This window comes from Suncus etruscus, chromosome 5, assembly GCF_024139225.1.
Source record: "Suncus etruscus isolate mSunEtr1 chromosome 5, mSunEtr1.pri.cur, whole genome shotgun sequence".
NCBI classification, from domain to species: Eukaryota; Metazoa; Chordata; class Mammalia; order Eulipotyphla; family Soricidae; genus Suncus; species Suncus etruscus.
This window is the reverse complement of record NC_064852.1, coordinates 143,661,556-143,674,617: the sequence shown is the minus strand read 5'-3', so window position 1 is coordinate 143,674,617 and position 13,062 is coordinate 143,661,556. Positions and strand designations below refer to the sequence as shown.

The following is a 13,062-nucleotide window of genomic DNA, read 5'->3' as shown; positions in this document are numbered from 1 at the left end:
GGCCAGAGTCAGGAGAGGATAGGTTCAGGTTCTATGAGTCTTAGATCCTAGAAATCATGAGGCAAAAGTCTGCAGGCTTAGTCTGGGGCAGTGACTTGCTAGGAAAGAAATTTGATGCAGAACTGGGACGTTGGAGCTGCTGAGCTATTCAGAGAGACTGTCAGGTAGACTATAGGCTGCAGATCCTGGGGCATACCTCCCTTTAAGGACACCTTCAGAGATTTCATCTACTTGTGGTAGGCATTACAGAATCCTTTTATAGCTCACAAGCAAACACAGGCAAACTTAAAGAGAATACTGAAGTTCTAAATAATAAAAATGCAACCTTGTAGAAGTAAATAAAATGGAAATGAAATTCTCTTTAAAATCTCTCCTGTTTTTCAATATATTTTATGAATTCTTCTCTAATCTTGGGACACTTAATGCGTTTTGAATTAAGTTTTGTGCACAGTAGAAGATTTTCCATTTAGAAGAATAGAAGAGAATATAATTTCTGGCAGGTGAAAGTCTTGACAAAGGAAAGAAGTCATGAAATATGGGTAATGTGAGTTTGTTGTTGTTGTTGCTGACCTATCACATAATTCCTTTTATATGGTTCCATTTTAACCCTTGGAAATATAATTCATGCTTATGTAACTTAATCCCTAAGATTTTTTTTTACATTTACCTTGTAAACCTTGACCAAACTACAAGATATACTACTGATTGATAATTTCCATTCTATCTCTACATTTTCAAATCAGAAGATGTTTTTATAGCTTCAAACATGAATATCTGAGTGCTTTCCCACTAACAAACCTTTTTCAAATATGCAATGCTTTATCAACATTAAACCTCAATGATAGAATAAATAAGAAATTACCATTAATTTATTTCACTTGTTTCTCAGCACTTAGAAATCCTTACTATGGCATATTTCTTCTTAGAGCTATCAGGAGGAAGGAATTTTATCTTACTCATGGATATATTCACAGTTACACAAAGAGTGCATGACACACTTGTTGAGTACATGATACATAGTATGTATTCAATAAATTCTTCATATTAATAATTGATATTAACCTTATAAAAAGTACATTTTAGATTTCAACTTGCATTGCCCTTTATCTAATAATATAATCATTATAAAAAGGTAACATTACTTTTGACGAGTTTAAACACACACCTAATAAACATACCTTATTTTTGACACATTAAAGAAACTTTGGTATTTAAATCAAAAGCTTACTTTAGAAGACAGTGATTCATGTACAGCCAGAATTATTTCTATCTTTTTATATGTTGTAGTAGAGGAAGAGACTTAAGCACCTGACATAACTAAATCTTGTTCTTAAAGTGATAAGATTTATCAAGTGGTAAGCCAAAAGCTATTTTGTCTGATGTATAATTCATTTCAAGGAGAGAAAAAAATTACCAATACTTTACTGAAATTCATATCCACCTGCTTACCCATTGCCTATATACTACATTATCATGCTATAGAAAAGAATAAATGTGGCTTATAAGGTTATATTAAAGTGTACTTAAATTGGATAAGTAAAAGCAGAGAGAAAAGAAAGAAAAAAAAGACACAAAAAACTAGAAATGATACTGACATGTTCACTGTAAAGACCAATATGATTATTATAACTGAGCCACAAGTCTGGCCCTGAACATTCTATAAAGTTCACTAGAAAATGTAAACCAAATCAACTTCTCAACACAGAGTTTATGACATAGAGATAGTCATTTATCAGGATGAGTACAATGACTGTTGTCCTGAGATCATACAGGATGTGCTTCAGAATGTTCTAATATAGCATTTCATTATAGGAGGATGATGTGCACAGTAGACATCAATTTAATAAAACAATCTCAAAGGAAGAAAGTACCTCCTGGGGACTAACCTCTTATTTACCTACTTGCTATAATCTGCATGAGTAACTAAGAATTAATAATACACACAGGAAGCAATTACAATTACAAGATCTTTTGAATAGTATTCCAAGTTATTTTGTCTCAAATTAATTTTATACTATATATATATATATATATATATATATATCTGAGCACTAATCAAAAATAAAATAGCTCTATTCTTTAAAAGTTGGTTCAAGAATGAGCCAATAATGATCTTGACTTGGGTTAAAAGAATTTTGTTTGCTATTGTATAAGAAAATTTTGATGTATCATTTAAAAACTGAGGAATAGTCTACTTCCTTTATATTTGCTAGAGTCTGTAGAGTTCAGCACTGAATTTTCTACAGCAGTTAAATTTTCCTATTGTTATTTTAATTATATCTGACAAAGAACATAAAGGTTATGCTGTTTGACAAAGTCATGGTGACTAAGCAAATAACTGTTTTCAAATGATTGGGAAATTGTGAAATTTTTCTTTTATAAAATGTTTCTTTCCCCTCTTAAAAATTAAGCTGAAAGGAAAATAACTCAGTGTTTAAATGAACCATTGGGAGGAAGGCTTATACCCCAATTGAAGGAGCATTTGTACTACTATGGGTATAGTTAGTATGTAGTTTATATGCAGAGCACAATATATAACAAAGATATTTACCCATATATTACATGGGAGTTATGTTAACACTAACCCTGTGGAAAAAAGTGTCATTCTTATTTGACAGATAAAGAAACTGAAGCTCTAGTCTAAAGAGAATAATTTTGGGGAAAAAGCAATTATTTCAGATAATGTGTCTTATTACATTGATCACGAGAGCTCATTTTTAGTATCAGAACATGAAAGCAAAGATAGACAAGATTTGGGATAGCAGGTATAGGTGTATTCCAGTAAAACTGTATCTACACCAAAGTCAAGGATAATAGAATCAAGGCACTTAAATTTTAACAATCTAAACTTAAAGGGGCCTGTTATACTGGCAGGTTAGGAGGCAAAGGGTGGTGAGATAGGATGCACTCTGGGTCCATTGGTGAAAGGAAGTTGACACTGGTGGTGGGAACATAGTACCTCTGCAATTCAACTATGAAGGACTTTGTAGATCACAATTGTTTCAATAAAATAAAATAAAAATAATAAAGTAAAGAAACTACAAAATATATATAGTTCTTTGGGCTCTAGTTTGTATACCTATAGTTTAATACCTTTGCGTTCTAGTTTGTATAACTCCTGTTTGATAACTTTGGGCTTCAGTTTATATATCTCGGAAAATCTATAGTGACATGTCCATCTTTAGTGATAAACACCTAAAGATTATATAATGCTGCAATGACCATTTCAGTCACTTTTGGGGGAGATGGCTTTCAGCACATGAAGCTTACATCTGGCTTATACTCAGGAATCACACCTAGCATATGCAATGCCTAAAATGAAACAAGGACCAACCTCATACAAGATAAGGTCCTTAAACTCAATATCTCCCTGTCCCATATATCACATATTTCAAACTCTTCAGATTCCCCCAAAAGACTCAGTAAAAAACCTGGGTCAAATTTTGTGTTGTCAGGGGCCAGAGCAGTGGCACAAGCAGTAAGGCATCTTCCTTGCCTACACTAGCCTAGAATGATTTGATCCCCTCGGCATCCCATATGGTCCACCAAGCCAGGAGCGACTTCTGAGCGTATAGCCAGGAGTAACTCCTGAATATCCATATAGAATAGGGGTGATGTGGAAGTAGAACACTATGCTCCAAATTGAAAAATTATAATTTTATTTGTTTTGTTTTGTTGGGGTCCTATCTAGCTGTGCTCAGTTGACACACAAAAATTATGTATTTATGCATGTTCATGTGTACACAGCTGTTACACTTCCATGTTAATGTCAGAGTAAAATTTATATAACCACAAATCATTCAATAAACAAAAATTTTCCAATGGCTCTTCACTTTTAAGAACACCCAATGACACCCTTTACAATACATATTTTTAAATAATATCCTTCATCATCAGCTGTGTGCCTTTCCAGTACTGTCAATTTCTGCCTATTTCATTTTTTTCTAGTCCATCTTTATTGTACTACTAGCAGTTCTTGGAATGTGCTACCTTATATTATGGCTGTGTGCTTTGGTACATGCTGTTGCCTCTTCTTAGAATGTCCTTTGAAATTCTGCTTAAATATCAACTTCTTTAAGAAACCAGTTCAAAATAGTTAATTTTTAAAATCTTTTTGAAATTAAAATTCTTGCTATACTCATCTAAATTATTTTGTCTTATCTATTTTATTCCCTTATACAAATTTTGATAGTCACAATTAATAGAGAAATGAAAACATTAGAAGAGCTGGAAATAGGAAACACCAAAACAAAATGAATTGAATGCCTAAAATTGGCAGGAAAGAGTATAACACATTCAGGAGCTAGGTTTAGAATGGGCTGGTGGCAGGATTGGGCCACACCTAGAAATGCTGGGAAACTACTCTTGGCTCTGTCATGGGAATTATTCTAGACAGTGTTTGTGAAACCTCATAATCCTGAAGATAGAATTAGTATTGGAAAAGCAAGTCTTGATAACCCCATACTATCTCTCAATCCTGATACTAGATATTTTAATTCTCACATCATAAATTAGGAAATTTGGGACACTGAATTTTGAAATAATGCCCTTATAGTTACCCATTAAGTAACATAACTCATATCCAAATTTATCTAAATATAAATTCATGTTGTATTTCAACATGCTAATTATAAATGACTGGGCTAGTTATGTAATGTGGGTTGGAATAAGCAAAGTTTTTACTTCTATTGGTCCACACCCTTAAGTGTTTAATTAAGGCCCAATTATCAAACTGGAATAACCTTAATATTTGAAGTGAGGTATACTACTATGAATTAGTCAGACAGTCTAGCATCAGTGCAAAATGCCTGGTTGTATAGTGGAAAGTCCATCAATACCATCACGTTAGGGACCATATGAATGATTCCCTGAGATTTTTGCAATAGATCACCTTCATAGACATATTTGTGGCTCTCCTGATTTATATACTACTTCAACAAGTATTTAATGAGTGTCTACTATATGTTTAACTCCAGAATAAACACTAAGAATCCAAAGATAAACAGAAATGGTAGAGTTTAGATGGTAAATAGACACAAGGACAGGTAATTTCAGTACATTACAGTGAGAGCAAAATGTCATAGTAACATTTTGGGGAGATCTCAAACTCCAAATGAAGATTTGTGATTTACCTCTATCATGCTTCTCTAACACGTTGGTTGTTTACTCTTCAACCACAAATTCAGGGCTTCTCAGACACAAAGAAAATGGTACACTGAAAGTCACAGATAGGGATGACTTGATTTCTGGATCCTTTTTGAGAAAGTGATGAAAAATTCAGAGTAGTTGACTCATTAAAGTTCCCTTATGTGAGTTAGTCTAAAAGGCTTAGAAACTCATTTCTTTTTTGTTTGTTTTTTTTTTAAAGAAAGTTTTTATTGAAACCAATGTGAATTACAAGTCTTTCACAGTTGTATTTCAACCGAAATACACTATGTATTTCAGGTGTATAGTGACAGTGAGTTAGGGCCATTCCCACCACCAATGTTGACCTCCCTTCTCCATAGTTTCCAGCATGCCTCCCATACTTCCATTATTAGCTCCCTGAACTGCTAGTATAATGGGTCCCTTTTGTGTATAGCTTGTTGTTGTTTGGTTATCTTGATTATATTGTCATTGACTTTGGTTTGGGCACTTAGGTTTGACCATTTTTTATTTCCATTCAATGCTCTTGAGACTGCTTGACCTCTGGGTCCCATCCACTGTTTTCTTTTCTCAATTTGTAGGGGGACATAAAAATATAAGGTAGAACAAGATGTTCATGTTCTAAGGTTCTGTAAAAAGGGAGTGATCCCCAATCTAGAAGCTATAAATAAAATTAAAAAAAATAAAAAAGAGAAAAAAGGAGGGACAGATGTGGCTTTTTTTATGGACTCAGTAAACATTGGGGGAAATTAGAAAGGAAATTCCTTTCTCTGAGTATTGGTTCCTTTCTTTTAAGTGTCAAGGTTGTTCCACTAAGTAATTCTGTATCAAGGGCAAAGAGAAGAATGAACACAGAAGTGAACGAGATAGAAAACCCTATTTTTGTGTGAGTGGAGGAGTCTGACATATCTTATTCATTTCTATATCTCTATTCCCCATTATCCCACCTCCTGGCCCATACATGCAAATGAAGGATTGCACTTTAACATCAAACAAAGGAATGAATGACAGATACATGAAAGTATTAGTCAAGAATTGTACATGACACAGTGCTGAAAAAAATATTACAAGCAAAGAGAAAGTAAATATAAGTAAACAAGCCCTCAATGAGTAGAATAAAACACGTTCTAGAAAATAAAAATATATATGTCAAGCAGCAGTTGAAAATAAGGAGATGAGTAAAAGATGAATGCTAAAACTTCATTTCTGAATCTTATAATTGGTTAACTAAATTATTAAGCATCATAAACTTGCTAACTAAACTGTTTTTTTTTATGAAATGGGTTCATATTCTGTATAGAGTCATAATATCTAGTTCATAAATGTTAAACCACCCTTACCTGTAATTTAGGAATAGGAAGTGTAAAAACAAACTGATCTATCTTTCTAAATATAAATATATATATATATGATTTAAAAAATTTAGCTTATTTTATGTTTCTGCCACTCAGTAAACATGGTAGTTGAAATCCATAAAATCATCTATAATTTTGGGATTCTGTTAATCAATCTGAAAATTAACATTTTCTTTCATGTACTTACAACAGCACCCAAGAGTTTCATTTTAATTAGAAATGTCCAATTATAACAACTGCTTCTAATGAAGATGTAAAAAGGCAGAAATAAAAGTGAAAGAACTGGAACACTGAAGAGCTGGGCTCTAAAGGACAATTATTATTCAGTTTCTTATAATTGCCCTACAGAAAATACTACCTATTAAAAGAACAACATCTGAATTATAGACAGTGTATAAATAACAATTGTGTTCTGAGAATTTTTCCAATTCATTCATATAACTGGAAATGCAAAAGTCTGTAGGTCATTCATGTCTGTCTGAGTACTTACAAATAATAATATTAATAATAAAGTACACTAGAAAAAAAGATTAAATGTTTCCTATTGTTCTGAGGTCTCTGTTGCTTTGCTCCAGTATTCTTATGAAAAATTTGCTATATTTAATTGTGACATCTAAAAAATATTTTTGTTTTCATCTTATCTCTTTTTCTTTTTTTTTTTTTTTTTGTTTTGTTTTTGGGTTACACACGGCAGTGCTCAGGGGTTGCTCAGAAATCAGCCCTGGCAGGATCAGGGAATCTTACGGGATGCCTGGATTCTAACCACTGTCCTTATACATGCAAAGCAAATGCCTTACCTCCATGCTATCTCTCCAGCTCCTGATCTCATGTTTTAACTAAATAAAATTTTAATTTCTCAACTTTAATTGTTTTTATTAAAATAAAGCATCATAAGAAAGAAAAAAAGAAAAGATAAAACATCACACAGGCATTAAGCTAGCAATGTTATAATTCATAATATGTATATACTATAGTGTGATAGCATTCAAAAATTGGTTTCAACTGCCACCAAGCAATTGACTTACCTCACCCAATTTTTGTGCAATCTCTTCCCACTCCCCGCTGGTAACCAAAATTATGCTCATACTCTAAGAACTAACTCTGCTCTGTTTTATCTGCTTCATTTGTCTTTCACACATAAGTAAAATAATATAGCCTTCAAACTTTCTCTATGTGATATAATTTATATTAATGCATCTCATTGTAGCAAATTTTTATTCTGAATTATCTACCAGGATGTTACAACTGTCAGGTCAGGCTTGTATTGCACGTGTGGGAATATTTTCTGACCAACTCTTAAGCAATGACTGAAATTCAAGAGTTCTGGCTAGACTCACAATAACAAAGGCATTAGAATTAAAGTTTATTTTAATTATATCTATAGGCACAGCATTTAATTTCAATGAGTTAGTATCTGTTCAAAGATGAAATAGTATAATCATTAGATGGTCTGTATAAGCAGAGGGACTTGAATTCAAAAGCAAGAAAAATGTTGACAAGCTTGTGTCTACAAAAAAATTATATGGTTTTTATTTAAGCACCATGATTATATACATGATTGTAGTTGGGTTTCAGTCATAAAAAGAACACCTCCAGAGGCTATAAATATCAATTTAAGAGTAGAAAGAGAAAAAAATACATAACAACAATACTAAAAAATCTTTTTTAAAAAACATCAAACAAAAAACTGGAAAAGCACCACAGCAATAAAGATAAGAACCACACACAATAACCATAATTTTTGCCCCCATTTTATTTTTTTCCTTCAAACAAAACCACATAACTTGAACCATCTTGTTCCGCCTCACAAATTGAGGGGGAAATAATGGAGGGTACCATGACCAAACAGTCGTATGAACATTAAGCAGAAATAAAAAAAATGATCAAACTTAACCACCAAATCCAAAGCCAATGACAACAGACTTGATACCCAATCTACAACATGCTAGACAGAAAGGGGATCCACTTATACTAACAGCCCGGAGGGTAAAAGAAAGTTTTTTTCTCCCACATCCCTGTCAGTTTTGATTGTTCTTGTACTTTGTGATGTGTGCCTCCACAGGGGTGGAGGGAAGACAACATTGGTGGTGGAAATGCCCCTGATTCAATGTCGCTATGTACCTAAAATATTACTGTGAAAGATTTGTAATCCACTTTGGTGAAAATAAAAATTAAAAAAAAAAAAAGAACATCTCCTTCACCAGTGCAATATTCCCACCACAAATGCCCTTTATCTCCCTCTCCCCAAACCTGCCTGTATTCGAAAGAGGCATTCTACTTCTCACATTCATTAACAGTCATACTTATTGTAGTCATCTCTCCAACTACACTCACCACTCTTTGTTGTGAGCGTTTCATAAAGAGCGAGTCCTTCCAGCCCTCATCTCTGTTGTCTCTGGGCATTACTACAATAATGTCTTTTGTTTTTCTTAAAACCCATAGTTGAGTGAGACTAGTCTGTGTTTATCTCTCTGACTTTTTTCACACAACATAATAGATTCCATGTATATCCACATATAGAAATATTTTATGACTTCATCTCTCCTGATGGCTGCATAATATTTCATTGTGCATATGTACCACAGTTTTGTTTTGTTTTTTTAGCTATTCATCTGTTGAATGGCATCTTGGTTATTTCAGAATCTGGTTATTGTAAATAGTGCTGCAATAAATATAGGTGTGAGAAAGGCATGTTTTGTATTGTGTTTTTTTGTTGTTGTTTTCCTAGGTTATATTCCTAGAAGAGATATAGCTGGATAATATGGGAGCTCAATTTCCAGTTTTTGGAGGAATCTCCATATTGTTTTCCATAAAGGCTGGACTAGATGTCATCTCCACCAGCAGTGAATGAGAGTTCCTTTCTCCCACATCCCTACCAGTAGTGATTATTCTTATACTTTGTGATGTGTGCCAGTCTCTGTGGCATGAGATGGCACCTCATTGTTTTGATTTGCATCTCCTTGATGATTAATAATGTGGAGTATTTTTTCATGTGCCTTTTGGCCATTTGTATTTCTTCTTTGCCTGCTCATTATTTCTCCCCATTTTTGATGGGGTTAGATGTATTTTTCTTATAAAATTTTGTCAGTACCTTGTATATCTTAGATATTAGCCCATTATCTGATAGGTATTGGGTGAATAGTTTCTCCCATTCTGTGGGTGGCTTTTGTATCCTAGTCACTATTTCCTTTGATTTCTTATCTTCTTATCTTTTAAGAGCTCCCACCTTTTTCAAAGAACTTTGGGTAATGGATTACTTTCTGCATTTTTTATAAAACTAAGAATAAAGGAAAAAAGAGAGGCTGGTTCCAGGGGCCAAGTGTTCTCAGATGCATTGGTGGGGAAATAAATAAGGACAGAACTAAATATCCAAACAAAAATCAATGATAATAGAATCAAGGGACCTGAACTTTAACAATTTAAACTTAAATGGATCCATTATACTGGCAGGCCAGGGGGCAAAGGGGGGTGATACAGGATGCACTCTGGGTCCATTGGTGGAGGGAGGTCAACACTGGTGGTCAGGGCCTTGACTCACTGTATATCTGCGATTCAACTATAAAGGACTTTGTAGACCACAATGGTGTCAACAAAATAAAATTTTATTTTATTTTTTTGCTTCCTTCAGATTTTTTGTATTTTTAATATCTTTATTTAAATACCATAATTACAAACATAACTGTAGTTGGGTTTCAGTCACAAAAAGAACACCCCATTCACCAGTGCAACATTCCCACCACAAAAAAAAAACAAACAAACAATTATATAATGATGCAGCTAAGATGAGAAACTACTGGGATTTTAATCCTAGTTTATCTAATTGAAAAGTGTTAATTTTTTAATGTTCACAAAATATTAATCCTACCTCTGCTTTTTAAGTCACCAAATTCATAACTAGGACTATCTAGTTATGTTATCCCCTGTAATCATACATCACTGCTTTTCTTTCCTACAGAGTAAAAGTACCAAGCTATTAACATAGGAAAGGTCCTTTTTAGAAAAGCTCAGCCAAGTATTCAGAACACAAGGACCACAACAAATTATTTGTTTCAAAGATTGAGACTCCATATTCTAAGCTTATTTAAGTTCCTATAGTTTGTATTTAAATGTTGTTCTGTAGGATAAAAATGACACTTGTGGATATTAACATAATCACGAAGGCAGAAACATTCTTGGGCATTATAGACAAGAATTGTTGGATACAAATTTTGCTATTGTTCCAATAAATGAGTTCCCTCCCATATTCCAATTATGGAGAATCTGCTTTAATAAAAGTCCATTTTGGGGGGCCGGAGAGATAGCACAGCGGTAGGGTGTTTTCCTTAGACGCAGAAGGACGGTGGTCTGAATCCCGGCATCCCATATGGTTCCCCGAGCCTGCCAGGAGCAATTTCTGAACGTAGAGCCAGGAGTAACCCCTGAACGCTGCCGGGTGTGACCCAAAAACCAAAAAAAAATCATTTTTTAAATGAACTTTAAAATAATTCAGATGAACTATTGCTTTCCTCAAGAAGCAGGACTGGGAAGGTACAAGGGATTTTTATATGGGATTTATATCTCCTTTTATTTTTAATCTCACTTGGTTTTTGTACACAAGAAAGCTCAGATATTGTCATTTCAAGAAAGATTCTGCTCAGCCAGAAGGCAAGGATAAAGAGAGAGGAATTCCTCTAAGATTCTAGTTAATAATTTATCAGCCAATATTTCTTCCAAGCTCCTCCCTTGCCTTTCCAATATAACTTCTTCCTGGTGGCCCTTGTCGTTGCCTGGTTTCTCATACATTTGAGAATGTTTTCAGATTGAGAGCTATTATAATCTTAGTTCTTGTAGGGCCCTTATATTGATGCAGCAGAGATATTAAACAAATGGACTCTGGAACCATTTTACTTGGGTATTCTGACAGTTCTCAAGCAAGTTGTAAGACCACCATATTTAAATTGAGGATAGTAGTATAATTTTCCTTTCAGAGCTGTGATGACTAACTGAAAAATGTTGACAATAGGACCTGAAACAGAAAAGGTTTCCAGTCATTACTAGCTATTGTTAATATTTTTAAAAGTTTATAACTTTAATTAACCTACTGTGTTCCAATAGAAGAGTTCCATTTACACTTTCAATGTAATTATGAAAAACAATGCTTTTGTTCCTTGCTTCACCAGATTCTCATTAACTACTTGGAAGAAATTATCTCATCTTTCCATGAACAATATTTCCATGAATAATATTTTTATTCACTGACTTTCCTCTACTCAGGTCTTTTTGGTATTGCATTATGATTATGTGTGTTAAATAATTATATATAATTTATATTTTGTCACCTTTTTTCCTACAATGCTTAATCATTTTCTATAACTTTTAATATTTTAATATAAATTCTCCCAGGTTTTCATTTTTCTCCTATCATAAGCCAAGAACTAGACTATTAATAATTTCATAAATTTTCCCCTATTTATATACATTTCCATTAAGGTCTATAATTGTTCATTTTCTTTTTTATTGATTACTATAAACAAAATTACAAAATGTAGCCTATTAGCCACAGTTATTTGGGAGATTTTCTAGAATTTTGCACTGAAATTTTTTATGTCCAGAGTACCTCTTTGATCTCAAAAAAAAAAACTTGGACAGTTGTTTTTTTCACACCATTAACAACAGTGAAAAACATGTATTGCATTTGTCCCTTAACCATTAGAAAATGAAGCATGTGGAACTAGTATTGGGTTTGGGACTTAGAATAAGATATTGATTTACTCTCCATTCTCTGTGTAATTTTAACAAATCATTCAAATATTGAAGGTCTCATAAATAGAAATTGGAAGCTTGGCTTTTATTATACCAAAATTCTTATGAAGGGTGTCAGGATGGCAGAGTGGTCTAAGGTGCCAGACTCAAGCTCCGCTTCCCCAAAGTTCTTATGAAAATAAAATGCAATAATGGTTGCAAAGGTAGAATTTTGATAAAGAAAATATATTAACTCATTTTTCTTATATTTTTAGAACATAAATTATTAAATGGGGGTTCATTTCAGTGACTGAAATTAAAAGTTTCATAGGTTACCCTCACTAGTGTATAATGTCAATGACAAATAAGTAAATAAAGAAGTTGAGGTCTATATAAACAATAGAATTCTGCTCTTCTCTAGAAAAAGATGAAGGTTTTCCTTTTGTCACAATTTTGATAGAAATGGAGAGGATCATGCAAAGTGAAATGCTAGAATGAGAAAAACAAGTATTGGATGATATCCCTCATGTAATATTAGTCCAATGAAAGCAAACATGAGTCTAGAAGGGGGTGGAGAGATAGCACAGTGGTGTTTGCCTTGCAAGCAGCCAATCCAGAACCTAAGGTTGGCAGTTCGAATCCTGACAGTTAGCGGTTCGAATCCTGACAGCCCACATGGTCCCCCGTGCCTGCCAGGAGCTATTTCTGAGCAGATAGCCAGGAGTAACCCCTGAGCTCCACCGGTTGTGGCTCAAAAACAAAACAAAACAAAAAGAGGCTAGAGGGACTACCATAGATTGTAGTTGGTAGAATGGATTGGTGGGGGATAAGAAAGGATTGA

The 13,062-nt window shown here is 33.6% G+C and overlaps 1 protein-coding gene across 1 annotated transcript in view; it reads left to right on the top strand.

The window, feature by feature from the left end:
* Positions 1 to 13,062, top strand: part of ENY2 (ENY2 transcription and export complex 2 subunit) — an 851,639-nt gene that overhangs the window by 596,180 nt on the left and 242,397 nt on the right. The gene's annotated exons all lie outside the window — the stretch shown is intronic.